The sequence below is a fragment of the Gavialis gangeticus genome, unplaced genomic scaffold, assembly GCF_001723915.1.
Source record: "Gavialis gangeticus isolate Ggan-Ray unplaced genomic scaffold, GavGan_comp1, whole genome shotgun sequence".
Classification (NCBI taxonomy): domain Eukaryota; kingdom Metazoa; phylum Chordata; order Crocodylia; family Gavialidae; genus Gavialis; species Gavialis gangeticus.
This window is the reverse complement of record NW_017728992.1, coordinates 116,894,990-116,908,283: the sequence shown is the minus strand read 5'-3', so window position 1 is coordinate 116,908,283 and position 13,294 is coordinate 116,894,990. Positions and strand designations below refer to the sequence as shown.

Sequence of the window (13,294 nt, the reverse complement as noted above, 5' to 3'; positions counted from 1 at the left end):
CCTTCCAACCCTAGAAACTATGAAACTATGAAACTATGTAGTAATCCCTAGGTTCAACAACTGCAGGTGTAGATGAATAAGAACTAAACAATATCTTCTGGTCTATTTTGTCAATGGCTGACTTAAAGGCTAGAGAGGCTTAGTAGTACAAGCATGCAGATCTTTCTTGTGTAACCATTGTCTGTGCTGTTTGAATCTGAATAATTTACTAGGCTCTCTCGGCCATTATTGTCATGCCCGCTGTGCTGGATTACTTGGGACCAGCACAGAGATCAACTCTCACTCTCACCCCAATCTGTACAGGCTTCCTTGCTTTTCCTGAAAGCTGACCCTAATGCAAGTAAAACTTCAGGAAATGGAAGACACAAATCTAGGGTCTCTACTTTTATCCACTGTTGTCATTTCAACCCAGTTTCCTTCATATAATTGCTTTACTCTGGGCATCTCCACTTCTGCCCTCTGGAATAGTAGGTGTCCAGTGCCTCAGCATATATTTCATGGACTTATGAAAAGATGAAAATTCTCAGAAACTGTTACAGCCAGAACGCTGCTGCTTGCCTTTTAGAAGTTATTGCTAAATTATACCAAGAGAAGCACAAAAAGAAAAGTGAAAAAGCCATCATCATAAAGCACTAAGATGTATTTTTTGTGCATTGATCTGTGACTACAGCATTAGAGCATGTCAAGTCAATGATGTGGGCACAGAAAAGTTGAAAACAAAAATACCAAAATAAACTCAGACTTATAGATTGGAGACAGAAAAAAAGCCACAAGCACTCTAACCATGGTTGCAGAATATGGACATCTTTATAAAGATGTCATCTTAAAATGCATGCGAGATACGACTAGAACTCAAAATATAATTGTGAGAACAGCAATTTACAGATAAAGAGACGCTGGTAATAAAATGCTCTCTACCTATGAAACATAATTCTATACTTCTTGGTGGTGGTTGTTTCCAAAGCAGTAGCACCTAAAAATTAGATTGTGCTTTTAAAAATAATCCCAAGAAAAGGTTAGGGTATAAATTGCATCAATCCAGAAATTATATGAAGTTGTTGTGCATCAAACATCTTGGGCAAAAAATCCCAGCTTGCTTCTTTTACAAGGGGTAGCAAGTACTGAAAAAGTTAAGCTATCTTACTGCCTTTGCATACTTTTTAGGAACTTTACAAATCTACTCTAGCCAGCAATGGGGAGGACAGAGCCTTAACTTTGTATCTAAATCTGTTTTAATTGCAGTATTTGAGGGAAGGGACTAAGCTCTGCCTTGGATTTGGATACAAGATTTGGCTGAGCAAGACTTTGGGGTTATGCCTTACACTGCAGTTAGACCCAATCTAGCTGTAAACAAAAGGATAACTTAGTGAGTAACTGGCCCCTCAAATTTGTATAAAATCAAGATACATTTATCTCAGTCAGACACGGCCAGTTTCCTAGTTAATATCACACTTGAAAAGATGGTATACCATTGACTGGTGAGTTCATTTAAGACATTTTGAATTGTAGAACATGTAAAAGATGACCAGCATTTATTGCACTGACATCCCAAGGTTATCATTATTGGATATTAATCTTCATTTCAAAAGAAAGTTGCTACATGAAAATTGGATAAAAAGTGTGCACTCTGCATGTATTAGCTGTGCAGTGTCAAAGTAATCCAGACCCCATACCAATAAGTCATCCCCCAAATGCACCATCCAAGCTCCATCCTAAAGTGTATGGCTTTTTAGAGAATTAAGACATTATAGTGCATAGATAATGTGTCTACACATTCATTAAAGCCATAATTGCATTTCATTAAGTTAGTATCTGGAAATAAGTAGTGCTGATTAGTAGCACCAGTTATGGGATATTAAGTTAGAACCTGTTTATTACACGTATTAAATGCTAGGGGTGTGTGAAACGGGTCCTATTCGATTTGGATTTGGCCTGAATTGGGGACAGTGATTCTATTTGTTGATTCAGATCACCGTTCCCAATTTGATTCTGCCAAATCTGAACCTGAAGATTCAATGCTGATCCAGAGAATCAGTGATTCAGACATAGACACAGCTTTAAATGTTTTTTCTACATACCTTGAGGTACCAGGCATGGGTCGTGAGTGCTGTGATGCTGGTGTGGAAGGAGCATCCCAAAGGAGTGCAGGGGAAGGGCTCCCATGTGCTTGGTGCCAAACCTGGAAGTGGACTGGAAGTAGTTCCGGTCCACTTCTGGGTCCATCAGGGAGCACACTGAGAGGCCCCCCTGCAATCCCCCCCCATCTTGGCAATTGGCCAAATCCACTGTGTCTTGGTATTTGCCAGCTGCGCTAATGCACAGTAGAATTAGTCCAATGGGCATTAAGTGTCTCATGTAGACACACCCAGAACAAGATAATTAATAAATAGTTTAATCATTCTTTATATTGGTATTTGTTACCAGAATGCATTTATTCTGTTATTGTCTATACTTATTGCCTTGAATGTGGATTGACAGCACATTTCTCACTTCAACAATAGATTTTCATGACAATGTTTATCCACAAGAAAAGAAGCCAAAAGTAAGTAATGTCCTTTACTTTTAATGATTTTTTTTATTATGGTATTTGTTAACTATATTACTGAACACTTTTTAATGTTTTGTAATTTGATTTACTATCTTTTTATGTTGTACTATTAGTATACTAAGAAAAGTAGTCAAAAGTGTTTTCAGCAAAGAAAAGTAAACAAAAAGAGGGGCTTGGTGGCTTATGGGATGGGCATAAGTGGTGGAAGGCCAGGGCTAACTGGGCTTAATGCCCCAAAAGCAGGGCAGTGGTGGCAGGGCAGAGTGCCACAGGGCAGCCTAGGCATGGGCTCTGGGCAGATGCAGCAGTGGAGGGGGGCGGGGGAGGGCACGCATGGATACAGACATGCAGCTGGAGCCTGCAACAGCCAGGTGGCCTGTGGAGCACTACCTGGTGCAACAGGTAAGTCTGTCATGGGGAAGGGATGTGGCAGGCAAGTGTGAAGCTCCCATGGTGAGGGAGGGAGTGGTGCAGGGGCTGGGGTGAATAGGACCCCGGGGCTGGGGCAGGTCATGGGACACTTGGAGCCCAGGCAGCTTATCCAGAGGTGCAGGGAGTTCTCACTACTGTGTGCACCCCAGCAGAGGCCTAGAGGACACATGCCCCTGAGCATGGTAGGCACATGGCATCATGTCACTGTGGGGGGGCTTCCTTTCCCTCTCCCCCTGCTGAGTCTCCTAACAACAGTAGCCAGAAGCTGCAGCATGGGGCTGCCCAACCCTGCTTTTTGCTGTGCTTTGAACTGTGCCTGGGGGCAAGGGGGAGCTTCTCTGCCTCCATAGATGCAGCCTGGCCCTCAACAAGGCCCAAGCCTACAAACTTTGGGGGGAGCTGGGGAGCAGGTGGAACGTGCCTAACAGAGGCTCTGTTTCCTCACCCCCCTGCACAGGGAGGAGACGGGGCCTTTTCTGTTTCTTCTCTGTGACAACCTGGGGGCGGGGCTGGGCCAGTGCTTGCCCAGAACAGATGAGCATGGGTTGAGGCTAGTAAGCTGTCTAGTGAGGGGCCCCTGAGATGGTGGCAGAAAGTGACCTACATTGAAGTGTGGTGAATGTGGTACAGATGTTCAAAAAAGTGCTCAAGTCTAAAGCGCTTTAGTCTAATACCAATCCATTAAGGGTTTCCATACATTAGGATCCACCATTTTAATAGTGTTTTAAATGTACTTAGCCTTAAATGAGAGTATAACCTGTTCTTCTCTTTTATACAGCACTAAACATTACAAAGACTATAGTGCTATTGCATATATAGAAGCATAGACTATTCCAGAACTGTTGCATGTAAGGGTATGCCTACATAGCACAGGACAACATCATGCCATCTAGACCTACCCTAATAAACTCACAGAGAAACCCCACTTGATTGACAAGACAATAGTTGTTTTCCTGGGCTTTCTGTTGGCAGGCTTACAATTAAAAAAAATTATATGAACAAGAACTTGAAGTCTTATAAAAAGATTAGTAAAAATGAATATCTCAGCCTTTTGACCTGTCTATAAATAAAGGTTGCCAGCAAAATTTTTCACTTTATTTTTTTTTAAAGTTTTGTTCAAAATCTGACAACTTGAGGTCTAAAGGAAACTTTTCATTGTCTTCAGCCTTTGAATGATGCCTATAATATTTTATTTCATTTTTATAAGAAACGTATATTGGGTAAATCCTAACTATATGCTCTGTACTGGGTTGAATTTCACTCCTGATTCAAATACTTACAGATTAGCAGTATTATCTGTACATTAACCTACTAGAATTTCACCCACCACCAGCATTCATTGACCAAATGAACTTTTGATAAGCCTCTTTCTTCAACTGAGGGTTTTATAACTAAAATGATACATTTTCTTGTACTAAATTGCCAGAAGAACTGTTAATTGCTAAAAGATGGATTTGTCTTCTCTGAGAAGAAAATATCTATCAATATTTATTTTTGACTGAAAGAATTCTTTTTTTCTCCTGCCCAATCTGTTACTTTTGATTTGGCAGCTGGAAGGAAAGTTGGTGCTTGCATTCATACTCCTTTTTATAAACTGATTTGGGGTTTCTGGTGGGTTTTTTGTTTTGGTGTTTATACTGAATCTCCCAACTTAGAAAAGGTCTCTGTTCCCATGTGTGTGAATTAGAGACTTAAACTTCTGGATCAGCGCCTCCCCCCCGTGCTGCTGCTGTGCCCCAAGTGTGCCTATGCTGTATGTGCTTTGGGCGGTGCACAATGAGCTGTTCCTGCAGGCTGAGGGGTGTCCGAGGCACTAGGCCCTACTGCTGGTCATCCTCTGGGTGTCCCAAGCACACCTGCACTCTTGGTTTGGGACCCTGAGCCATGACAACATGTGAGGATGCCCTGCCACTTCTGCCACTACCAGGTGGGCTGCCTGTGGCAGTCCTACACATTCCTGTTCCCTGCTACCGAGGAGGACATTGTGGCTGGCATTGATGCTTTCCTCAGGGTGTGAGAGGCATATGCCTTCCCAGCTGTGGGGACACAGGCTGCAGAATAAAGTTTTGAACTGTGTCCCACCTCTTTGTGGTGTGGGAGGGGGGACCCAGGGGCAGGAATAGGGACTGAGGCTGGGAGGGTCCTCCCTCTGCACAGGACTTAGCATGTGGCCAGGTCAGGCATAGCCTGTGGCTTGGTGGACCTTCCCATGAGCAAGGGCATGCAGCTGCATCTGGTCTTCATGGTATGTGGCAGGCCAGTACCCAGCCAGCCCCCATCCCTCTGGCACTGCTGGAAGCCAGTGGTGATATGGTCAGCCACCCCTTGTGATGGGGCTACATAGGCACTAGGACAGCTGCTACCTAGGGCTCCCTGAGCTGCTAGTGAATGTAGCAGCTGGGGAGCTGGGCAGGGTGGGGTGCTGAGTGATCAAAGGCCCTTCTCTGGTGACATGTCACTGGAGAGGTCAGGATGGGGTGGGAACTTAGGCAGGTTGCCCCTGCTGCAGGGTTGTGGCATGAGTTCTGGGGCACTAAAATGTTGGTCAGCTGCAGCATAAAGGTCATGGTCTTGCAGGCACAACTGGACTGAAAATAATTGTTGATCATGGCCACCCATTGTGCCCACAAGGCTTTGATCTTTATGCAGCACTGCCTGACAGGGCCTCATAAATGTGGGCGTTTTGAGCATCCACTTGGCTTGAACAGCTTCTTAACCTCTGCATCATGCCAGCATGCCACAAGATCTTCAGTCTCCTCCTGGCTCCAGTTGGGGTCCAGGTGGATGGCATAGGCATGTGCATGCAGGCAGAGCTAGGCCTTAATGAGGAGATGCAGATGACATGGTGCATCCTGCACTGGCTCTCTAGGCCCCTGTGTGGCTGTCTCTATGTTGCTGGCCCTGAGCAGCTGCCAGCATGGACTGGGAGCCACATGGGCAGAAGCTGTGCCCCACAGCACCTACAGGTGCAGGGCAGGCTGCTGGGGGAGAGCAGCAGGGAGCTGGTGCTGACCCTGCTGCCAGAAGCAACCAGCAAGCAGCCCTGTGGAGCTATCCGGGCTGGCCAGGGGATGCAGCAGGCTGCAGTACCCACTTGGCCCAATGGGGGTGCCCTGTCCACTGTGTGGCTCTGCAGTGGCCAAACAGTAGCTCTGGCTCCCAGACAAGGCAGGCAGAGGCAGCCTTTGTCCTATCCAGGGGGGCACAAGGGGCCTGCAGTGCTCCTGGGGAGTGTCCAGGTTCCTTTAGACTTCTGGTATGTGCACCCCAGGGTACAAATTGGCTCTTATAGCCTGCAGCTAGGGCAGGGGCGGGCAATTATTTTGGGTGGAGGGCCACTTACCCAGTTTTTGGCAAGATGTCAAGGGCCGCGTGGGTAGCCCCACTCCTTGACAGGTGCCCCACCCCCTGGTCACCATCTTTGGACCAATGTCTCAGGGCCAGCATCGGTGAGGCCCAGAGAGGGCTTCAGGCTGGCAGGGGTTTGTGGAGTTGGGTTGGGCTGCACCACCAGGGAGAGGGGGGAACTAGCTCAGCTCCATAGACCCCCTGCCAGCTAGGACCCTCTACTTCTGCTGCTGGGCTTTGGGCCCCACCAGCACTGGCCTGGGAATACTGGTGTGGGCCCTGTGCATCCACTCACTCCCAGTACTCCCCAGCCCCACGGTACAGGAGGGGGGCAGCACACAGCCCTGACCCCCTGCTCCATGGCAGGGAACGAGCTGGTGCTGAGGGCAGGGGGGTGGGGGAAGCAGCCCCTCCCCTGTGGCCAGTGCTTCCTGCTGCAGCCGCTCACAGCGCATGCAGGGCAGTCCTAAGCAGGCACAGGTGGGGGCCGGGGTGGAGAGGCAGCAGATGTTTGCAGCTGGCCCAGGTTCTGGGTAGCTGCTGACAGCTACAGAGCCTGGGGTGGGAGGCAGGGGCTTGGGGTGTGGGGCACAGGGCAGCAGGGCTGGAGGGAAGGGCCTTTGGAGGGGACAAGAGGCACAAGCAGGGCATCCTGCCATGTAACCCCTGCTCTTATTTTGTTTTGAGCAGGCACAGGAAGCCCCAGGCAGGCTGCGAGCAGCTGCAGCATGGGGCACTGGCTGCAGGGTAGACAAGGGTCCCCTTCCTGCCCCCCTGGGACTCAGCACCAGCCTGTAACCCACCCCACTGCCACACTGGGCAGCGTTTGCCACCACCGCCTCTGGGCTCTCCAGCGTGCAAGCTCCAGGTGGGCAGCAGCAGCCAACACTGCCTGGCGTGGTGAGCGGGGAGGCCGCAATTACTGCTGCTGTGCACAGGCCTGACCAGTGAGCCCAGAGCTGGCAAGGGGCCCTGGCTGGCAGTGGGGTGGGTTACAAGCTGGTGCTGAGCATGGGGCGGGGAAAGCAGCACCTCACCTGCCCTGTGCCTGGTGCCCCATGCTGCAGTCACTCACAGCCCTCCTAGGACAGCCCCACGCGGGCTGCAAGCAGCTGCAGCAGTAAGCACTAGCCACAGGGTGGAAGAGGGGTCACTTTTCCCTGTGTTCTGCACCAGCTCCTTTCCTGCCTCCTCCCATGCCCCCCCCCTCCCCCCCCCCCACCTTACCTGAGGTTCCAGCGCTGGAGGAGCCACATGGCTCTGGGCTGGGAGGGGCAGAGCCGGGTGGGCCCTTCTGCTGTGGGAGCCTGCCTGACTTCCCCTGGGTCCTACTGCCCCTGGTTCCTGTCATTTTTTGCCCACCCCTGAGCTAGGGACTGCCACAGAGGCAATGGAAAACTCCTTGGGGCAGCCAGTTTTATAGCTGGTATGAAGCCTCTCACCATCTGATATATGAAAGAAATCAAATTTTAGCCAATTTTAAAAAATGCAATATTCATACTTTCCCAAGCAGGAAGCAACTGTGACCACCTGAAACTTGAGATCCCACTCCTATCTCTGTTTCAAGGTAATTTGCATAATCACAGATCCTCACAGGTGGTGAGAGGCTTCATGACTGCCCAGAGGAGTTTTCCATCTATTGTCTCCTCTGAAATCCTATAAAATACCAGCTTTCATTTCTACCCAGGAGAACTTTTTCAATCTTTTCTCCAATGCCTGATGAAGGGTTTGTGCCCAAAAGCTTGAAATTAAAAAAACTGTTTTGAAAAAATCTTGTTGGTCTAATAAAAGATATCATGTCTATTATGAGTCCTGATTGCCTTTAAATTTGATGCCTGCATTTGCAGATATCAAATTTAGACGCAATTAGTCTTTTTTACTGCACATCACGGATGCATACTGTGCAGTAAACTAAGCTAATGCGTAGTAACATGTCTTGTGTAGATGTGCCCACTGACACTGAGATCCTTGGATCCCCAAATGTGCTTGCATTGAGGATAACAACATTCCAGTTGTTTTCCTGTGTGGTTGTTTTGCTGTTGTCATCTGACAAATAAATTCCTAAACAAGTTCAAGAAAGGAGAGTAGGTTAAAACTGTGTAGATCTTTCCTTTTGATGCATAACTATAACTGAATGTGAAGTGTAATGAGTGTCTTGAGTCTGAAAATTCTGCAAGGCAGCAACACAGAATCACTTAGGTTTTAGCACTCCCAGGTACACATATGGCAAGAATGGTTTCTTTCACTCTTTGTCTGTTCCGATTGTGAACTCTTTAGGAGATGGAGACGTTTCTAAATAGGTGTTGAAATTATGGGACCTTATCTCACTTGGGACCTTGGGCACACATTAATATAATGATTAGATTATTTGTAAATGGATGTTTGTATCCAACAGTGCCCTTATTTACACTGAATTTCTTGCCAGTCATAAAGGAAATGATGTGTGTACCTTTTTAGTAACAAGATTTTTCACCTGTGTAGTTTTTAATGCTGCTATTATTATTATTACAACTATTCCTAGTCCACCAGATAATTGCCAAGTGATCAACAGAACTTAAAAATACAGGGTGAAATCCCATTTATAGTTGGTGGGGATTTAACAGGAACTTCACCGAGTCAAAGATACCACCCACAAAATTTATGGATATTGAAGGATGGATTGGATGTCTTTTTCTCAGGGGGTAAATCTATAGCAGATGGTTGAACCTTTTGTTTCAAAATGTCTCATAAACACAGCATGATGAAACAGAGCAGGTAACCATGGAGACCAATAACGGTGTAATCGGAAGTGAGAGAGAAGCTAAAAGCAAAGGACAGCTGAGTAAATGAGTCATAATTGTGTCTACTGGCTAGTATCTTGATAAGACTAGATTAAACTGTGCAATGTAAATGCTATGGAATAAGTATTCCTTAAAGATATTGTGTTCATAACTTCACTCATCAATGAAGTTGTACCAGGAATGAATGTATCCCATTGTAAGTAATAACAAATTTGAGCAATGCTTTATGTAAGGCTGGTTAAACTCATTTTGGTTTGAACCCAATTTGGGGAAGATTGTCTTGAGCAATGCCTACATGTTGTTATTTAGGGCTGACCTGGAGCATTGTCCTCAATCAGCCCAAACTAAGTAAGTCTTCTCTTCCTATTTTACCTTTTGGCAATTACACACTGTCCTTCCCATGCCTCAAAAGGAATGCTTCTAGGATTCAGTTTGCAGGCTATTGTCTCTGCTGTGCCCAGCTAAATTATGGGCAGTAGAGCCAGTATTGAGAAAAAAGGAATTCCTTTAGTAGCAATCCTGCAATATCCTGTGCTCACTACCTGCACCCCTGAGTGAGCTGCCCACTGCAGAGAAGGGCAAGCTACCAAGATGCTCAGCCAGCCTTGAGCTCTGAAGTTTAGCAGGGCATCTGGGATCAGGCTAAACTGCCATTGGGGATCAAACTTAGGGGTTTTGAATGTAGGTGGCTGGCATGTATGAAGGCAGTCTTAAGCAACAAAGTAGACTTAATTCACAGAGGACTAAGATTGTCTCTGAAGCTGGGTATTTTCTTTGGCCTCTCGCCACAGAAGCACTGTTAACCCTACCAGTCAAGAATAATGGTACTATTCTCTGTAATATCTGAACATTGGTTTCATCTGGTATTACAGCAATGTAAATATCAAAATCTGATTCCTTCTTTGAATAAGAATTATAGGCCTATACTGTTTCATTGGGTTCTTCCCCTCTTCCCCCCACCATCCCAGTTTGTCACATAATTTTATAAGACACTGCAAAGGTTTGTCGGTTGGCAAATTCAGAAGACTTCTTTCCATGCTTTACTACTTCATATTCACAGAGAATTCCTTAGGCAGGTTGACATACAAAAAACTAGAACTCTGGGTTCCAAAATGATACCTTTTTATTGGACCAACTGGAAAATGGCAAAAAAAATTGTCCTTTTCTACAAGTTTTGGGTTCAAAGTCCCTTTGTCCAGCTCTGGGAAAAGTATAGATGGTACAAGATGGTAAATAGTCCCCATAGGTAGGAAATAAACTTCATTTTTGCACAGAGGAAGCTGAAGATGGAAGGCTGTCCCTCTGGGTCCAGGTTAAATGACTTAAAATAAGATTTTACACTGAGAGTACGTACCCATTAGAGCTGATTGCGAAAGAATGATGGAAATTTTTCTCCAGGGCCTTCATGTGAAAACTGAACATCTTCTAAACAAAATGCTCATGTTAAACCACAATTTATAGGGATATCTGGTACAGTGCAGGATATTGAAGTAAATGATAATTATGGTCTTCTCCAACTTTAAAATCTTCAGCTGATGCAAATTAGTCAGCTCTAGAAATTGCTGGTGAGATCACTGCTTTTGTACTGACTTAAGATCTTGCTTATGAATCTATGTGAATTCCTTCTAATCAAAATGATACAGCATAGTTTTGAAAAGCCCATGCTCTGTTGGTGGCAAGGCATTGCACCTTTATATTTCCTTTTTTCCCTTCACTTATACAAAAAGGCCCCTTTAAACGGTGGAAACACAGTAGTTCTTGTGGTGCAATTATAGATGATGAATGGTAGAGCACTTCAAATCTATGGTGGGTTGGTAAATGAATAATGGGCTGGTTAAATCTAGGATGTTAGGCTGTTCAGGGCTGGAAAATGAAAGAGAAGAAGAGACTGATGACAACTTAGCAGGGCTGTTATTTTAAATGCTGAAAGGAGAGGTTGCCTTTAGGAGTTATTTGACATTTAAAGGTTTCATTGACTCCCTGCAGTCCATAACACACAGTGCGTTGCTCACTCTATCAGCAGTCTTAAATTGACTAACAACATTGCCCTTCGGCATTATTTTTGCATTACCTGTAAGACAAGAGAATGTTTTTAATAAATATGTGGCTTAGTATAAATTACCATCTGGCCTTAAGTTTGACATACAAATGTGGAAAAATGGCTCCAAGTTTGTTCTTTTGCCCAAAAAATTCAAACAGTGCATTTAAAAAAAAGTAGATGGTGGAGATAGAAAAACAGGTGTGGGACTGTTGACCTTAAAGCATTCATTTCTTAACTCTTCAGCCTTTTACAAAATGTTGTTCCAGTAAAACAGAGCACCCTTAATTAACATTAAATTAATTTATTTTTCTGTGACAAAATGATTTTCCCTAGATAGCTGAAGATGGAAAACGTTTTTAAAATTGCAGTATCTTGAAAAGAATGACTGCTAATATAACAGAGAACCTGAAGACTGTAAGTAGAGAGATGTAGTTAGCCATATTGGTCTAAAGTCAAGTAGGAGGTAAGGTAGATTTGCACCTTCTAGACTAACCAAAGTGTGGGTGTTTGGTGTGTGTATAGCATAACTTTTTATGGGCTAAAGTCCATGACATTGGTAGAATTACAAGCGAATGAACCTTGAATGTTATAATCCATGTTATTCAGTCCATTGATGACGGGGTCTGTATCGATGCTGAGGAATAGAAGGTATTTGGGTCCATTGCAATGTCTGGTCCCCCTGTGAGACTGGGAGTTAGGTAGTCTGTTGCTTGAGAGATGCTGTTTGAGGCTGGGGGGCTACCTGTAAGCCTGGGCAGGTCTTTCCTCCATGACTGCTCTAAGATTGTCATCTTTTTCCAGGTAGGGATTCAGCGGTGGGGTGGCAAGCAGCGATCACCCACAGGTGGGAAATTGCAGAACAAAAAACAATCCACAGACTAGATTATGTTAAGTATGGCTTAAACAGAGACTAAGGATCTTTATCTCATTACCTGGGTTCAGTTTTGTGATTCCTTTGTTTCTATGGGTTTACTGCTTGTATGTTTGCTTCTCTTGTCATTGCCCCCATAAATGGCACATGCCCCCGGTGGTTGGGAAAGCACAGGGGTGGCAGAAGCATGGCAGCCGTGAGCTGGGGATCTCTACTTTTGACAAACAAAGGAACTACTTTGTTTAGTCTTCAAGGTCCAAATCTACTCTGCCTTCTACTGTAGTAAGTATTCAGCTATGGAGAATTGTCTGCATCATATTAAATGTGACTGTTTCAGTTTGATGGATCTTCTGTCATTTAAAAAAAAAAAAAAGCCACAAGCTAGCAAAGAATGTTCTTCTGAGTTAATGCAGTGCTTTCAAATGGTGACTCTGAAGTCAATAGCTACATTTGAGTAAATGTGTCTATATTTGTCATCTTCTAATGGTCCCAAGTCACCAGCAAATGTAAACGTGTTATTTTCTCACCAAAACATGGTTTCTCAAATGAGTTGGGAAATGTACTACACTTTCATTGAAATTCTAAAACAAATATGAAACATGTAAAATTAAATTTCTGGAGTAATTTATCTATATTCATATTTTGTAATCTCCCTGCGTACTTTAAACAGAGTCTGAAAAAAAAAAATTAAGAAAAAGTAGATATTAGGAAAACCATTTCAAACCCATTTGTTTCAAGTTCCAAAATGATTTAATCCAAACTTTGCAGAAAATCAAGGAATCTCCTATTTTTTATATTAAACTGTTTTTGTTTGGCTTTGTTTTAGTACTTAATAGATAGCTCTCATCTAGCCCTATTAAATACAGTTCTCTGATATAACTTTGAAAAATGTGTATTCTTATTTAGTCTTGAAAAAATAAAATCCCCAAATCACCAGGTCCTTCCCATGAAGTGCAAATAGAACACTTTAAATATCATCTTCCATCTGTCACATGCATTTGAAAAACAAAAATTAAGGCTTTCTGCTCCCTTGTGTTATTGTGTTCCTCTATGTACTGATCTAAAGCCTACTGAAGTTAAAACAATTGTGTGTGTGCGCCTCCAATATTCCTTAAGTTACTTCTTGTTTGCCCCTGTAGTAGATGCACAGAATAGCAAATTATTTTAATACTTCAGGTGATTTGGTCTTTTTCCAGCAATAATACATATAACACAATAGAATTAAGAGTACACTACATACCTGTGAGGCTATTAAAGGAGATTTACACCTCTGT

At 44.3% G+C, this 13,294-nt stretch overlaps 1 long non-coding RNA gene across 1 annotated transcript in view; it reads right to left on the bottom strand.

The window, feature by feature from the left end:
- Positions 1-10,550, bottom strand: part of LOC109304563 — a 15,847-nt gene extending 5,297 nt beyond the window's left edge. Inside the window, exons 1-2 of the long non-coding RNA XR_002099419.1 lie at positions 10,540-10,550; positions 2,075-2,078 (exon numbers count right to left, since the gene is read on the bottom strand). This is a non-coding gene — a long non-coding RNA (uncharacterized LOC109304563). The remainder of the gene's footprint in view (positions 1-2,074; positions 2,079-10,539) is intronic.
- Positions 10,551-13,294: the final 2,744 nt, after the last annotated feature.